The sequence below is a fragment of the Cetorhinus maximus genome, chromosome 2, assembly GCF_964194155.1.
Source record: "Cetorhinus maximus chromosome 2, sCetMax3.hap1.1, whole genome shotgun sequence".
In the NCBI taxonomy this organism is placed as follows: domain Eukaryota; kingdom Metazoa; phylum Chordata; class Chondrichthyes; order Lamniformes; family Cetorhinidae; genus Cetorhinus; species Cetorhinus maximus.
The window spans coordinates 191,578,265-191,594,544 of record NC_135880.1 but is presented as its reverse complement, the minus strand read 5'-3'; the positions used below and the strand labels follow the sequence as shown (position 1 = coordinate 191,594,544).

At 44.3% G+C, this 16,280-nt stretch overlaps 1 protein-coding gene across 1 annotated transcript in view; it reads right to left on the bottom strand.

The window, feature by feature from the left end:
• The window catches only part of kirrel3a (kirre like nephrin family adhesion molecule 3a), a 611,527-nt gene that overhangs the window by 270,159 nt on the left and 325,088 nt on the right, over nt 1-16,280 (bottom strand). The window lies entirely within an intron of this gene.

Here is a 16,280-nt window from a genome sequence, read left to right as displayed (position 1 = left end):
ACAGGGTGGGACTGGCCAAGGATGGAGACAGAGACAAGATAGAGTGGTGTTAGGGAAATCTGCTCAGTACTACTAACCATAAAAGAGTATCCCTTTTGAGAGATATGGATTCACAGGAGAATGCAGGATGCTAGTGCAACTTAAGACTAGTATTTAGACCACGCCAAAGACTTGAAAAAGAGTGTAAGTTCAGTCATGTGAAGCCAGCAAAGATATCCAGAGACCAACTCATCTTAGGAATTGTGGATTCAAGAGTGAGAGGGAGACACTGCTTCGAGAGGGTAGCCTATCTTTGATGAAGACAGATAAGATTTTTCACAGAGCTGAAAGCAATTGTGTTACAACTTAATGTAATCAGGGAGTTGGAGGCACAGAGTGTGAGTGCAGCACATAAAGTTGAAGAAACGCTGGCGCACAGCAGAGGAGAGCTTCAGGACAATGCTAAAGAATTCCCAAAGAGGTGCCAGAACTGCAGAGGGAAACAAGAGCTCCACAGGGTAGTTATATTCAGCCTTTGGAAAGATGTGCAACAGGGGCGAATAGAGGAAGCATTTCACAGCAAACTGTCATGTAAAAGAATTGCCGGCATACACACACACAGACAGCAAGAACAATAGAGGAAGAACCCCAAGGACAAAAGGAGACTTTGCCATCAATGAGGTAATCCCTCTTGGGGTTTGGATGACTCGGAGTGAGTTACACCTAAACTAGAGTCTAGTTAAAGTATAAGATGGACTGTAAGCTAGTGGAAGCATGACTGTGACCTATGCTGTGTGGGAAGGACTGTCTGGGGGATGAACATCATTAAATGCAATAATGATGGCACTAATAGAACACCTACTGTAATAACAATATTCCTTTTATTTTTATATGAGATGTGGGTGTCAAGGATGGCAAGCCATCCTTAATTGCCCTTGAGAAGGTGATGGTGAGCTACCTTCTCGAATTGCTGCGGTGCATCTGTTGTAGGTGCTGTTTGGAATGGGACTCCAGGCTCTAGATACAGTGATAATGAAGGGACAGAGATATAGTTCCAAATTAGGGCGATGTGTGGGATTGCAGATACTGGTGCTCCCGTGCATCTGTTGCCCTTGTTTTTCTGGGTGGTAGATGTCATGGGTTTAAAAGGTGCTGTCGAAGGAGCCTTGGTGAGTTGCTGCAGTGCATCTGTAGATGGTGCACACTGCTGCCACTGTGCGTCGGTGGCAGTGGAAGGATGGGGTGTCGATCAAGTGGGCTGCTTTGTCCTGGATGGTGTGGAACTTCTTGAGTGCTGCTGGAGTCACATTCATCAAGGCAAGTGGAGAGTATTCCAGCACATTCTTGTCTTGTGCCTTGTAGATGGTGGACAGGCTTTTATTTATATGGCTGGTTCTAGTTTTGGTTTTGGTTAATGGTAACCTCCAGCATGTTGATAGAAGGGGATTCAGCGATGGTAATGCCATTGAATGTCACTGCGAGATGGTTAGTTTCTCTCATGTTGGAGATGGTCATCGCCTGGCATTTGTGTGGTGCGAATATGACCCGCCACTAATCAGCCCAAGCCTGAATGTTGTCCAGGTCTTGCTGTATATGGGCATGGACTGCTTCAGAATCTGAGGAGTTGCAAATGCTACTGAACAAATTGCAATCACCAGTGAACATCTCCACCTCTGCCCTGATAATGGAGGGAAGGCCACTGATGAAGCAGCTGAAGATGGTTGGGCCTTGGACACTACCCTAAGGAACTGCTGCAGCAATGGTGTCCTTGGACCAAGATGATTGCCCCCCAGCAACCACAATCATCTTCCTTTGTACTAAGTTATGACTCCGACCAGTGGAGAGCTTTCCTCCTGCTTCCCATTGGCTTCAATTCTGCCAGGGGTCCTGGTGCCACACTTGGTCAAATGCTGCCTTGATGTCAAGGACAATCACTTTCACCTCACCTCTGAAGTTCAGCTCTTTTGTCCATGTTTGGACCAAGGCTGCAAAGAGGTCAGGAGCTGAGTGTCCCTGGCAGAACTCAAACTGAGCGTCAGTGAGCAGGTTATTGCTGAGTAAGTGCAGCTTGATAACACTGTCGACAACACCTTCCATCACTTTGCTGATGATTGAGAGTAGACTGATGGGGCAGTAATTGGCCATATCTGGATTTGTCCTGCTTTTTGTGTACAGGACATACCTGGGCAATTTTCCACATTGCCAAATAGATGTCAGTGTTGTAGCTGTACTGGAACAGCTTGGGCAGAGGCAGAGCTAATTCTGGTGCACAAGTCTTCAGCACCATTGCCGGAGTGTTGTTAGGGTCCTTAGTCTTTGTAGTATCCAGTGCCTTCTGCTGTTTCTTGATATCACATGTGGTGAATCGAATTGGCTGAAGACTGCTACCTTTGAAGCTGGGGGCTTCCAGAGGAGGCAGAGATGGATCATCCACTCGGCGCTTCTGGCTGAAGATGGTCACAAATGATTCAGCCTTACCTTTTGCGCTGATGTGCTGGGGTCCTCCCTCATCGAGGATGAGGATATTGGCGGAGCCTCCTCCTCCGGTTAGTTGTTTCATTGTCCACCACCATTCACGACTGGATGTGACAGGACTGCAGAACTTAGATCTGATCCGTTGGTTGTGGAATTACTTAAGTCTGCCAGGTGCTGTTCCCAGCATGCCCTTCTGCACTCTTCATTGAACCAGGGTTGATCCCCTGGCTTGGTGGTAATGGTGAAGTGGGGGATATACCAGGCCATGAGGGTACAGACTGTGGTTGAATACAATTCTGCTGCTGTGGATATCCCACAGTACCTCACGGGTGCCCAGTTTTGAGTTGCTAGATCTGTTCGAAGTCTATCCCATTTAGTATGGTGATAGTGCCACACAACATGATGGAGGGTATCCTCGATGTGAAGACAGGTCTTTGTCTTCACAAGGACTGTGCTGTGGTCAATCCTAACGATACTGTCATGGACAGATGCATTTGAGACAAGTACATTGGAGAGGGCAAGGTCTAGAAGGGTTTTCCCTCTTGTTTGTTCCCGCGCAACCTGTTACAGGCCCATATATACATGATCAATATATGTGATCAATGACTACAAGCCACTAACCAAGGACAGTTTAATACTGAAACATCCTTGGGTATTATGTGATGGGGTAGGACAAGTTGAGGGAGAGTTGAGAAGTTGAGAATCAGGCTCAACGAGGCAGTAGGTCAGGTCATGATGTCCTGTGTCATGTACCAGTGGCTTTAATGGATAAGCTGGACAACAGAAAGTGCTAGAAAAAGTCAGTAGGCCTGGCGGCATCTGTGCAGAAAGAATCAGAGTTAACATTTTGAGTCCAATATGACTCTTCTTTGGAACTCAAAACCGGAATGGTTTGGTCAGTCAGAACATCATCGCTTCTTTAATTATGTCAACCTCATGGATTAGTTCAATGGTGGTCGTACTTAAGACAAAGTGCACACTATGCATCTGCTTAGATGCTAAAGACTTAAATAGGGCTATCAAGCAAGAACGTTATTCACTTCTAACTATTGAAGATGTAGCTGTATTCGTACATAGGTATAAAGTCTTCATCTTCCTCAATACCTGAAATGGGTTTTGGCACGAGTCTCAGTGAACAGTCATCATGTCTTATGACCTTCCACATGCCTCTTAGGTGATACTGCTGAAAGCATTTGCCATTTGGGATCAGTCAGAGATTTTTTCTATGAAAGGCTCACAAGCCGCTTGAAGAACCTCAAGGGAAAGAAGTCACTGCAGATAATTTTGTGGTGGTTGGTTTTGGAGAGCCACTTAAAGAAGAGATTCAAGACAATTAAAAAAAAACCTAGAAGCATTCCCACATTGATGCAATGATGGTGCAATGCTAAACCTTGACAAAATGAAACTTTGTAGGTGAGAACTTCCTTATATAGGACACGTTCTACAGGAACAGAACTGTATTGACTGCAAGCAAAGTCCAAGCAGTTTTAGAGATGCTGACTGATGGAGCAGAGATCCAGTGGTTGCTTGGGATTCTTGAATATCTGAATATATTTCTCCCACATCTGTCAGACATAACAAAAACCACTCAGAATTAATACAGAATGGCACAGAATAGTCTTGGGGAGGGTCACAGGAATTGAACTTGCAATGACTCAAAAAGTAGCAGTCACCAGCAAACCAGTCCTTAGGGATTATCAAGGAAGAATTCACTCTACAAGTTTGGATTTGGGGCAGTATTGATACAGAATGGACAACCTCTTCCAAAAGCATCAAGGGTATTCACAGCAGCAGAGAAGAGATACACACAGATTGAGAAAGAAATCTAGCAATTGTGTTTGCCTGTGATAAACTTGAAGTTTATATCTATGACCAGAATATAGTGAACATTGAAATGGATCGTCATCCATCAGAATTAATAGTTTTCAAGCCACTGAACAGCGAACCTAAGGGACTTCAAAGAAAGCTGAAGACTACAAAAGCTTTGCCTGACAGTATCTTACAAGAAAGGGGGAAAGATGACAATAGCAGGGATACTGAGCAGACCATACTTGCCAGATGTTAACACCTGTGATTTTACAGATGAGCTGGAAGTAATTAATCATTGCAAAATCTATCCAGTTGGTGATTCATGCTGACAACTGTTGAACTACACTGCAGTAGGTCATCCAGTCCTGAAACAACAGCGTGTTATTATTTAATAAGGCTAGTCTGGGGTCAAGCCAGAAGTGCCTGAATCCCTCCACTTTTACTTTCCAGGTGAACTAATTGTTTGCGCCACGGTAGTTCTCCAAATAATGACATCATCACGAGATTGTGGGTATGCCTTGATCAAAGGATGGGGCTCATCTTTGTGAGTTACATGGCCATACCCTGTTCAGTGTGTATGACCATTACTTTAACCTAGTCGCCAGCCTCACCTCACTTACTCGGCATGGCATTCTGAGGGATTTGGGATGCTAGCTAGCCCCGTAATGGTTCCGATGGAAGGCTTGACTTGAAACATTAATTCTGTTTCTCTCACCACAGATGCTGCCAGACCTGCTGAGTATTTCCAGCATTTTCTGTTTTTATTTCAGATTTCCAGCATCCCCAGTATTTTGCTTTTGGATCATATTAATGGGTAATAGTCCACAAGTTGTATTCACAGAAATGCAGCACTGGCCAAGGGTTTTTGACCAGAGATGCCACCATTTCACTACCCACAGTCCATTGGCAAAACTGGGAATGCCATCAAGGTTGTTAAACAAAATGCAAGGAATTAACTTAATCAGTTTTTAGCTCTGTGAAGTTGGTACAATTACGTCAAGTGAAGATATAGGTACAAGTCCTGCACAAAGACTTATGAATCATAGTTGTATGACAATACTTCACATCACAGCAACATTCCTACAGTCTAGATATCCAACTGAGAAAGACATCTGTGTACTTGTCGGCATGAAACAGCGAGAGCAATATTACCACGAGAGCATTGCTACTTTAGAAAATCCACCCTGATGATACTGTGCGAAGAAAACTCCTTGGCCAGAGTACTTTAAGTGTTAGAAAATGTGGTGGGTCCTAAAGTTACAATTCACAAGTCATCGTACTACAGGAATTGGCATCAATTGATTTGTGCCGATGAGTCACCTGTAAACAAAATTTCTGAGATGGAGAACTTTTCTGAAATGGAGATTCCCAGTGGTCCTCTGAACTAATCAGTCTCCAACATGAGCAACAACAGCTCCAGCATACAAAACTCCTGGTAGACAAACACCAATCACCAATTAGAGATTTGAAAAAGAGCATCAGCCTGCACCTCGATTGAAGGACTATTGTTATAATTCCTGTTAAATTGCTTTTGTAGAGAGGCGGCACAGGCTCAACAGGCTGAATGGCCTCCTGTGCTGTAACTATTCTATGTTCTGATTTGGGTTACATTCCAGAATCTTTTTATGTATGTGTTTTTTTTAAATTCTGAAATAGTTAGCACATTCTTATTTCTTTGAGGGGAACGCTGTGTAACATTGGTTGTATGTCTGAGGCATGGAATTGATCATATGACTCATCAAGTTGTGCATCAGATGATTCCTTGATTTTTTCTCTCCATGTGATTCAGTTAGCAACAAACGCTTGTAGGCCCTGGATAGCACTGTAAGTTCACATTTTATATATGTGAATAAATACTCTTTTTTTTCTAAACAACTCACAGATATGCTTACTATTTGAAGAGGTATTGGAACTATCAACACTCCTGATTTATAGCCCAAGTTAAAGTTAATGGATGGCTAAGCAAGCTGGCGTGAATTAGGCAGCCTGCTGTGCATCAGAAATACTAGCTCATGCAATGTACCCTTGAAGCTATGTTACAGTTGTCTCATTAAACTGATCTCTCCAGAACCATGAATGTTATCCATTTCCAATGAATATCACAATAAAGTAAGATCAGCACTGACACACGTTCCTGCTGTACAAAGCAGACAGCGAGAGAGAGACAATATGAGATATTCTTTCGAGTTATCAACAGTCACAGATTGCAACTCTTTTGAGTACAATCACAGTTCTTGGTTTCCAGGAGTGGGACGTGAACCCACAACCCTCTGATTCAAAGGCGAGGGTGCTATGAACTGAGCCACAGCTGACAATATGAGATGAGTTAGGGAGTAGTGGCTGTGTGGATTCCAGTAATTACTTTGTGATCCACTGTGGAGAATAGGTTCAGGGTGAGATTCACCTCCACAGTGTGTCTGACTTTTACTGATGTCATAAGATTATTTATTAATCATCTTATACACACACACACACAAAAAAATATGAAATGGCTGAGCAAGCCACTCAATTCAAGGGTAATCAGGTATTGGCAACAAATGCTAGCTTTGCCAGCGACACCCATATCCCATGAAAGAAAAATCAGCTGGCCCAGCAGAAGGCCAGGTTCAATCTTTCAGGCTGGCACTTTAGTGCAGTACTTAAAGTGGGCTGCACTGTTGGAGGTGCCATCTTTCAGATGAAATGACAAACCAGGGTCCAGCTGCCTGGCTCTCAGGTGGATGTAAAAGATCCCTGGTCAATATTTGTCCCTCCAGGTGTATCACTAAAATCAGATGATCTGGTCATTATCACATTACAATTCATAGCATCATTTTATTTATTCTTTCATGCAAAGTGACCATTGCTAGCAAGGCCAACATTTGTTGCCCATCCTTAATTTAGGTACACCCGCAGTGCTGCCATGTTTCCTAAATTTCAAAAAGTACATAAGTTGCAATAAGTCACTTTGGGATATCCTGACATTGTGAAAGTTGCTGTAGAAGTGCAAGTCATTCTACTTTTTTCCTTACTAATTATGTTATTGATAATCTATACCTCACATTCCCCTCAACCCTTATCTGTAGGACATCAAAACCATTTACTTTATCCTGTTGTAAGGTGACAAAGCTGAGCTACAGTTTTCCATCACAGGGTAGAAAAGGGTATATGGAACATTGAGGTGTTTGATAATGAGAACAATCAGAGTGTTGAATAAAGAAAATACAGAAACCATCTGGACCCCTGAATTAGATTACTTCCTGTAATCACCGACTGCCATTAGTTGTTTCCCCTCCCACAACGCAGGAACAGGCCCAACTGCAATCGTTATAATTACACCCAGATGGCTATTATTCTCCGTCTAACATTCACTGCTTGTTACTTCCTGCTGACCAACTGGATATTACAATTCAATAATCAGGCAATGATAAGAGTCTGACAGCAACGTTATAATTTTATCAGCTGTACAGAATGCATTCACTGTCATTGGCTGCTCAAACTCTGAAACCAGTTGAATAATAATCCCAACATTAATCAGAGTGCCCCCAAATTTAGAGAAAATCTATAGTTCATTGAAGTGCCTTGAGCTGTTTCATTACTTTGAAGGTGCTATATAAACCTGTGTCAGCTTTCTGAAAGAGCCATCCACAATTTCTCTTTTCTTGGGCACCTGCTAATATCCTTTTAGGATTTTACATTTCCAAAAGAACAAAGGGCTTACATTTCTATAGCATCATTCCTGACAACACAGTGTCCAAAGCACTTTAAAGTCAATGAACATAGTCATTGTCGTAACGTTAGAAATGCAGCAATCTGCACAAAGCGCGATCCCACAAACAGCAATGATTCGATGAACAGATAATCTATTTTAATGATGTTGGTTGAGGAATAAGTATTGGCCAGGACACTGAGGAGAATGGCCCTGCTTTTCTTCGAATAGTGCCACGGGGTCTTTCATGTCCACCGGCAAGGTCAAGCAGGTCTTCGGTTTAGCAGCTTATCTGAAAGGCAGCATCTCCAACAGTTTAGCACTCCCTCAGTACAGCACCGGAAAGTCAGCCTAGATTATGTGCTCACATTTCTGGAGCAGAGCCTGAATCCAAACGCTTCTGGCTGAGGTGAGAGTGCAAGTCACTGAGCCACTTTCCTTTCTAAGCTGTTTGAGTGCTTCCTCCCCTGTTGTTTCTGACAAGACATTTCATGACCCAACAACCCTCTGCATAAAAATAACATTCTCCTAATCTCTCCCCTCTTTAATTCATTTCCTCTGCTTATTAACACACTGACCAGTTTCCCTCAAATGTCTCAAAGAGATTCATGCACAATAAATTACTGTGCAGCCATCTGTCAAATAGGCAATGAAGCAAGCAATTTGTGCATAGCAAGATTCCTTAGAGAGTAAGGAGAGGGAAGAGCAGTTAATGGGTTTTTTGGGAGTTGCGGTTTGAGGGCAAAACATTGGCTCGGATACAAGGAAAATACTCTCCTTATTCCTCGAATAGAGCCTTGGGATATTCAAGCCTATTCTGAACCATCAGGAAGATAATTAACTAATTCAAGGGTTGTTATCATGTACGTAGTGTATATACCAACAGACATACATCTATATTATCAGATCTCAGGTGTATAATTGGAAAAACTCAGCAGGTCTGACAGCATCTGTGCAGAGAAAGACAGAGTCAATGTTACGAGTCCCTATGACTCTTCTTCAGGACAGCTCTGAAGAAGTCATACGGTATCGCAACATTAACTCTGTCTTTTTCTCCACAGATGCTGTCAGACCTGCTGAGTTTTTCCAGCATTTTTTGTTTCAGATTTCCAGCATCCACAATATTTTGCTTTTATCTCAGTTTATAGTGCAGTTTGGGTAACAGAATTTGACACTTTGACACCTATGTTAAGAACTTGCTCTAATTGTGCACCTGTATACTGTACAGCCTGGGCTCCCCGATGAATGAGTGGGTAAAAGCACTTCAGGTCCAGTACAGGACAGATCTGCTGTGTTGGTGTATGTGAAGTTTTTGGGTCATAAACAGTTAGATAATCGATTACTGTTAGAGCAAGAGGGCTGAGCACAGCTCCTAGGATGAATCTGGGCACCCTGTACTGGCAAGGAGAATTACATGGACCTGCACTCCTGTTTCTGATCGCTCTCCAGCAGACCCTACTGGAATGGGTCAGACGTGGCAGTGATGCCTTACGCAGTCAAATTTCTTGTTGCCACGGATTGCGTGCTGCCAGCATCATATGTTGGAACCAAGGGTGCGAAGAAGATGGAAAATCGTGAGCAGGAAGGTATCACACGCCAACAACACAAACTCAAAAACAGGAAACACCTTATCTCACATGTGGAGAATGGTAACTTGAGGAATATACTGGAGAGGGCCTGGGACTCCTGCGTCCCCACCCCCCACCTCCACCTCCCACGACTGTTTTCGAAGTAGAGAGGCAGAATTTCATTGTGTTAAGCTTCCGCTTGTTTGCGCCAGTATTATCTGCTCAGTCCGGGCGTTATTGGCCAAACCAGCGCAAAAAAAAGAATAAATCGCGGAATTTTAAACGCAGCAGAGTTGCGCTCAAATCCACTTGAAGTCGTGTCTTCCGCCATCCTTTACGCTGGCTCAAGATTCAATTGGCTCAAGTCAAGCCGCCCTACCCTGGAATCAGAAAGGTTTCAATAATTCAGGAGGGTCTCCAAATTGCGTTCACTTTCTAAGGCGCAACCGAGACTCGCAGGCAGGTTTTTAAAAACCTTTCATATCCAAAAAGATTTAATTGACGAAGAAACTGGCCAGTGTGCAGCAATGAAACTGTTAAGTGTGGCATTTTTAGTCATTTTCAGGGATTTTCAATGTCTTTTCTGAGTTCTGGGACCAAGGCACCCTTACCAAATTATTGACTTTTGGTGCGAAAAGCCAATTTCCAGCTGCATTAATAAAATTGCACCAGGCTCTCATCCTTAAGCACATCGAGAAATAACCTTTTTTTAATGCAAAGTGAAGAAGAATAAACAATTCGTTTCTATTAGGCTGCCCGATTGACGCTGGCTCACGGGCGATTTCACATCTGGCTGGAGCGAAAGCTCAAGCAGCTGAAGTGTAAAGTTTGCCCCTCTCTCCACAGACGCTGCCTAACCCGCTGAGATTTTCCGGCATTTTCTGTTTTTAATTCCCGATTTCCAACAGGGCACTTTCTGCTGTTTTGTTATAGTCCGAGAGACGCCGATTCGGTTTGGATTTCACAGGAAGACTTCTGCAATTGCTTTTGATGACAGAAAGATTTCACACTGGTTATTTTCCCTGACGGCCAGTTAGAAATGGTTGCTGCTCTCCGCCTGAATGTGATAAATGGTATTATTGCTCTGTGAAAGCAGCCAGCCGAGCTCGAAGCCTTAAGTCAATTCCCCAGCCCGTGTAATCACCGTTGACGGGTAATCAGGTCGAGATGTCCCGTCAGGTGGAGAATGAGATGCACAGATCTACACTGCCAGTGATGGGCTACTTGCTCCTGAACAACATGTTGCCCGGTGGTTTGGGTCGCCCACCATTGGCCGCCCATCCTCACTGAACCCCCGCCCTCTCCCTCCAATTGGGAAACAAAAAGAGTCTTCCTTATCTGATTGTATGATTTTTGATTGTCAGTCAAACAGAAGTGACCCAAAAAAAGGGAAAAAAAGAAACCTTTTTAAAACATCCTTATGATTTTACTCCCAGTTTGTCCTCCATTTTAACCCACAATCCCCGATGACTCCAAACCAATCCTGGAAACTCTTTCGAGTTATCAACAGTCACAGATTGCAACTCTTTCGAGTACAATCACAGTTCTTGGTTTCCGGGAGTGGGACATGAACCCACAACCCTCTGATTCAAAGGCGAGGGTGCTATGAACTGAGCACAACCGGTGAGTTGGTGGAAAGGGAAAGGGATTAGATGGGTGGGCACAGAGATGTTAATGTCTTGTCAATTACATTGTTAAGGTTAAAGACAGGTGGTAGGTATTAGTTGTCTCTGAGCACATATAAATAGGGGATAGCTGGGACACAGGGTTGAGTGGGAGTAGAGCTGTGAGACTGAACAAGTCAATAAACTCTCTCAATAAAGAAAAGTTATGCAGCTTCACTGATGCGCTCGGATCCTATTATCAAGAGAACCTCACACAGGAATGTTCCTAATTTTTGCAAGGTTGAGGCGGGGGAGGGGGGGGTGGTGGGGGGGGCGAAGAACCTGTGAAGCTTCTGTTTGTCCATTCTAGCTGCATCTCCTCCATGCATCAACATCCTGTTTCAGGAATGTCAATTACCACTGGTCTCCACTGGGAGATTGGTTGATTATACCCTTGTCTGTTATTGCTGCTCTGGAGATTGTGCCCACTGCACTCTAGAGTCCGCGCAGGGAATTGCTGATGAGGGGAAACTTGGCTCCTGCATCACTGACCCAATTTATCCCGCTCCCTTGGCGTCCGTGGTCACATAAAATACCCAGAATATAGAACAGAGGATCTTACGCTGGGACACAAATTCGCCATATAGTACCAGAGTATCATGACAAACAATTTCACCTTGTTCAGAATGTAAAACCAGAGGACATGGCCTGCACCTAGAGTGGGGTAAATTCAGAACTAATGTGTAGGGTTGCCAACTCTCCAGGGTTGGCTTGGGGTCTCCAGAATTGAAGATCAATCTCCAGGAGACTGCTGTGTGCAACCCTGGAGAAAAAAACATCTGGGCATTAAAACTGTATTTTTTTTTGTTGTCATTCTCTTTGAACATTTCTTTCTACCAGATATAAAAATATTGAAAATGGGAAATAAAAGGCTGTTTGGCTGACAGTCAAGCATCATCCAATTGGCTAATGAATCTTTTAGCTCTGCAATTGACATAGGAAGGCAGTACATCACAAGAATGGATGTGTTGGCCGACTAATGGCTGGAGCATGGGGAAAGTCATTTGGTGAAACCTCCAGGATTACATTTAATCACAGTTGGCAACCCAACTAACCTGTGGAAACGATATCTCAGTGAGTGAGTGGTAGATCTATGGAATAGGCTCCCTGGCAAGATGGAAGAAGCAGATAGTGTGGCTCTTTAAATGCAAATTAGATAGATTTCTTTCATAAAATAATATTCTGGGATACAATAGCTGAGTAAATTGAGACATGGATGTGTGGTAAGTGTAGCATGTGTGGGAGGACCATGTCACTTTGGACCTACGGTACCCAAAGCTCTTCACCACCTGGGTTTCCCTCACCTCGTATCTGGGTGTTGTGTGGGCTAATTGATCATTGCGATTGGTCAACAACTCTACTATTGTTGCATCAGTATGGGAAAAGGGACATTCTGCCCTCTCTCTTGCAGCTTCACTCTTGTTATTTTGGGAGTGAACTCAGAAAAGTTGGAACCTTGGCATCACATCAGCTATGGCATCAGGAGAGCAGCAATGCAAGTTTTTCCAGTGTGGGTTTGAAGTCACACGTAGGCCAGACTAGGTAAGGATGGCAGGTTTCCTTCCCTAAAAGGCATTAGCGAACTAGATGGGTTTTTACAATTTCATGGTCACCATTACTGAGACTGCCTTTATATTCCAGATTTATTAGCTTAATTTAAATTCCAACAGCTGCCAAAGGAGAATTTGAACCCATAGTACCCAGGACATTAGCCTTAGCCTTAGACTCAGGATTAGCAGTTCATTGATATTACCACTACTACCTTCACCCATAGCCTCACTCTACCATGACCAATTAAGCCAGGGGCCCAACCCTGGCTCAATGAAAGGTGTAGGACAGCATGCTTGGAGCAGCACCAGGCACACCTAAAAATGAGATGCCAAGCTGGTGAAGCTACAACACAGGACTACTTACATGATAAACTGTGGAAGCAGCATGCGATAGACAAATCAAAGTGACCCCAGACCAACTGATCAAATCAAAGCTCGGCAGTCTCAACATATCAAGTTGTGAATGGTGGTGGACAATTAGATAACTAACTGGAGAAGTGTCTACAAACGTCCCCGGCCGAAATGATGGGGGAGCCCAGCGCATCAAAAAAATAAGGCTGAAGCACCTGCAACCACCTTCAGCCAGAAGGGCCGAGTGGTTAATCCATCTTAGCCTCCCCCTCAGGTCCCCAGCACCTAGTTGCCAGTCTTCAGCCAACTTCATTCATGTTCATGGCCTTCAGAAACAGCTGAGTGCACTGGAAACAGAAAAGGCTGTGAGCCTTGACAACACCCTGGCTTTAGTATTGAAGTCTTCTGCTCAAGAACTTGTGGTTGTGGGTTCAAGTTCCATTCCAGACACATGGACACAAAATTCAGGTGCGCACTTGAGTTCTGCACTGTCAGAGGTGATCATTTTTCAGTTGAGACATTAAGCCATGAACTCGGCTGCCCTCTCATAAAAGTTCCCATGGAACTTTTGGAAGAAGAGCTGGGGAGTTCTCCTTGATGTCCTGACTACTTGAATATTTATCCCTCATGCAACATCACATAAACAGATTATCTGGCCATTTTCAAGCTGCTGTTTGTGGGAGCTTGCTGTGTGCAAATTGCCTGCCCTGCTTCCTGCATTACACTTCAAAAGTACTTAATTGGCTGTAAAGTGCATTGGAACATTCTGAGGTTGTGAAAGGCGCTATATAAATGCAAGTCTTTCTCTGGACTAAAACCCTAAATGGATATTGACAAACGCTGGGCCTTGTTGGATTATTCTTTCAGAGAGGTGACACAATGATTACATTCTGCGCTCAAAAACTGTAGCATTCTAAATGATAAGGAGCTATATCAAAACAAGGTTTTCTTTAATATAAAAGCAAAACACTGCAGATGCTGGAAATCTGAAACAAAAATAAAAATTGCTGGAAAAACTCAGCAGGTCTGACAGCATCTGTGGAGAGAAAGACAGAGTTAACGTTTCGAGTCTGTATGACTTTTCTTCAGAACTAAAGAGAAGTAGAAATGTGATGAAATATATACTGTTTAAGGGGGTTGGGACAGGTGAAGCTGGATAGGGCAGTGATAGCTGGAGGCAAAGGAGAGATTGCAAAAGATGTCATAAATAAAAGGTCAAAGCGGTGTTGATGGTGGTGATACTGGCTAAAGGAGGTGCTAATGGTGACATTAAGAGTAGAAAGCAGGATGACCAAGTGACAGATGGACCTAGTGGCGGTGGGGTGGGAAGAGGGGGTGGTGTGGGAAAAAAGATCAAAATAGACGAAAAGGTGGGGATAAAACAATGAATGGAAATAAATTTTAAAAATCATAATAGAAATAGATGGGAAAAAATATATATAAAAATAAATATTTGAAAAATGGGGATCAAAAAAGGGTAGGGATGAAGGTGAGATTTCATGATCTGAAGTTGTTGAACTCAATGTTAAGTCCAGAAGGCTGTAAAGTGCCTAAGCAGAAGATGAGGTGCCGCTCCTCCAGTTTGTGTTGAGCTTCACTGGAACATTGCAGCAGGCCAAGGACGGACGTGTGGGCATGAGAGCAGGGTGGTGTGTTAAAATGCCAAGCGACAGGAAGGTCTGGGTCATGTTTGCGGACAGACCGAAGGTGTTCTGCAAAGCGGTCACCCAGTCTGCGTTTGTCTCTCCAATGTAGAGGAAACCGCGTTGGGAGCAGTGAAGGCAGTAGATTAAATTGCGGGAAGTGAAAGTGCAATGCTGCTTCACTTGATAGGAGTGTTTGGGCCCTTAGGTGGTGGGAAGGGGGGAAGTAATGGGGCAGGTGTTGCACCTTCTGCGGTTGCATGGGAAGGTGCCATGGGAGGGGGGTTGAGGTGTAGACTAGGGTGCCCTGGAGGGAACGGTCCCTGCGGAATGCCAACGTGGGAGTGAAGGGAAGATGTGTTTGGTGGTGGCATCATGCTGGAGTTGGCGGAAATGGCGGAGGATGATCCTTTGAATGCGGAGACTGGTGGGGTAAAAAGTGAGGACAAGGGGGACCCTATCATGGTTCTAGGAGGGAGAGGAAGGTGTGAGGGCAGAAGTGTGGGAGATGGGTCAGACACGGTTGTGGGCCCTGTCAACCACCATGGAGGGAAACCTCAGTTAAGGAAGAAGGAAGACATGTCAGAAGCACTATTTTGGAAAGTGGCATCATCGGAACAGATGCGACGGAGGCGAAGGAACTGAGAGAATGGGATAGAATCCTTACAGGAAGCAGGGTGTGAGGAGTTGCAGTCGAGGTAGCTGTGGGAGTCGGTGGGCTTGTAATGAATATTGGTGGACAGTCTATCACCAGAAATTGAGACTGAGAGGTCAAGGAAGGGAAGGGAAGAGTCAGTGATGGACTGTGTGAAAGTGATGGAGGGGTGGAAATTGGAAGCAAAGTTAATAAAACTTTTCCAGGTCCAGACGAGAGCATGGAGCAGCACCAAAGCTGTCATCAATGTACCGGAGAAAGAGTTGTGGGAGGGGGTCTGAGTAGGACTGGAACAAGGAATGTTCCACATACCCCATAAAGAGACAGGCATAGCTGGGGCACATGCAGGCACCCATAGCCACACCTTTATGAGGAAGTGAGACGAGTTTAAGGAGAAATTGGTCAGTGACAGAACAAGTTCAGCCAGACGGAGGAGAGTTACGGTGGATAGGGATTGTTCGGGCCTCTGTTCAAGGAAGAAGCGGAGAGCCATCAGACCATCCTGGTGGGGGATGGAGGTGTAGAGGGATTGGATGTCCATGGTGAAGGGGAGGCGGCTAGGGCCAGGGAACTGGAAATTGTTGATTGTCTGATATGTTGATATCAGAGGAATCATGGATGTAAGTGGGAAGGGACTGGACAAGGGGAGGGAGAACAGAGTCAAGATAGGAAGAAATGGGTTCTGTGGGACAGGAACAGTCTGACAGGATCGGTCTACCGGGTCAGTCCTGTTTATGTATTTTAGGAAGGAGAACTATGATAGGGTCCCTTTATCCTCACTTTTCATCCCACCAGCCTCCGCATTCAAAGAATCAGCCTCCGCAATTTCCGCCAACTCCAGCATGATGCCACCACCAAACACATCTTCCCTTCACCCCCCCGGGTGGCATTGCGCAGG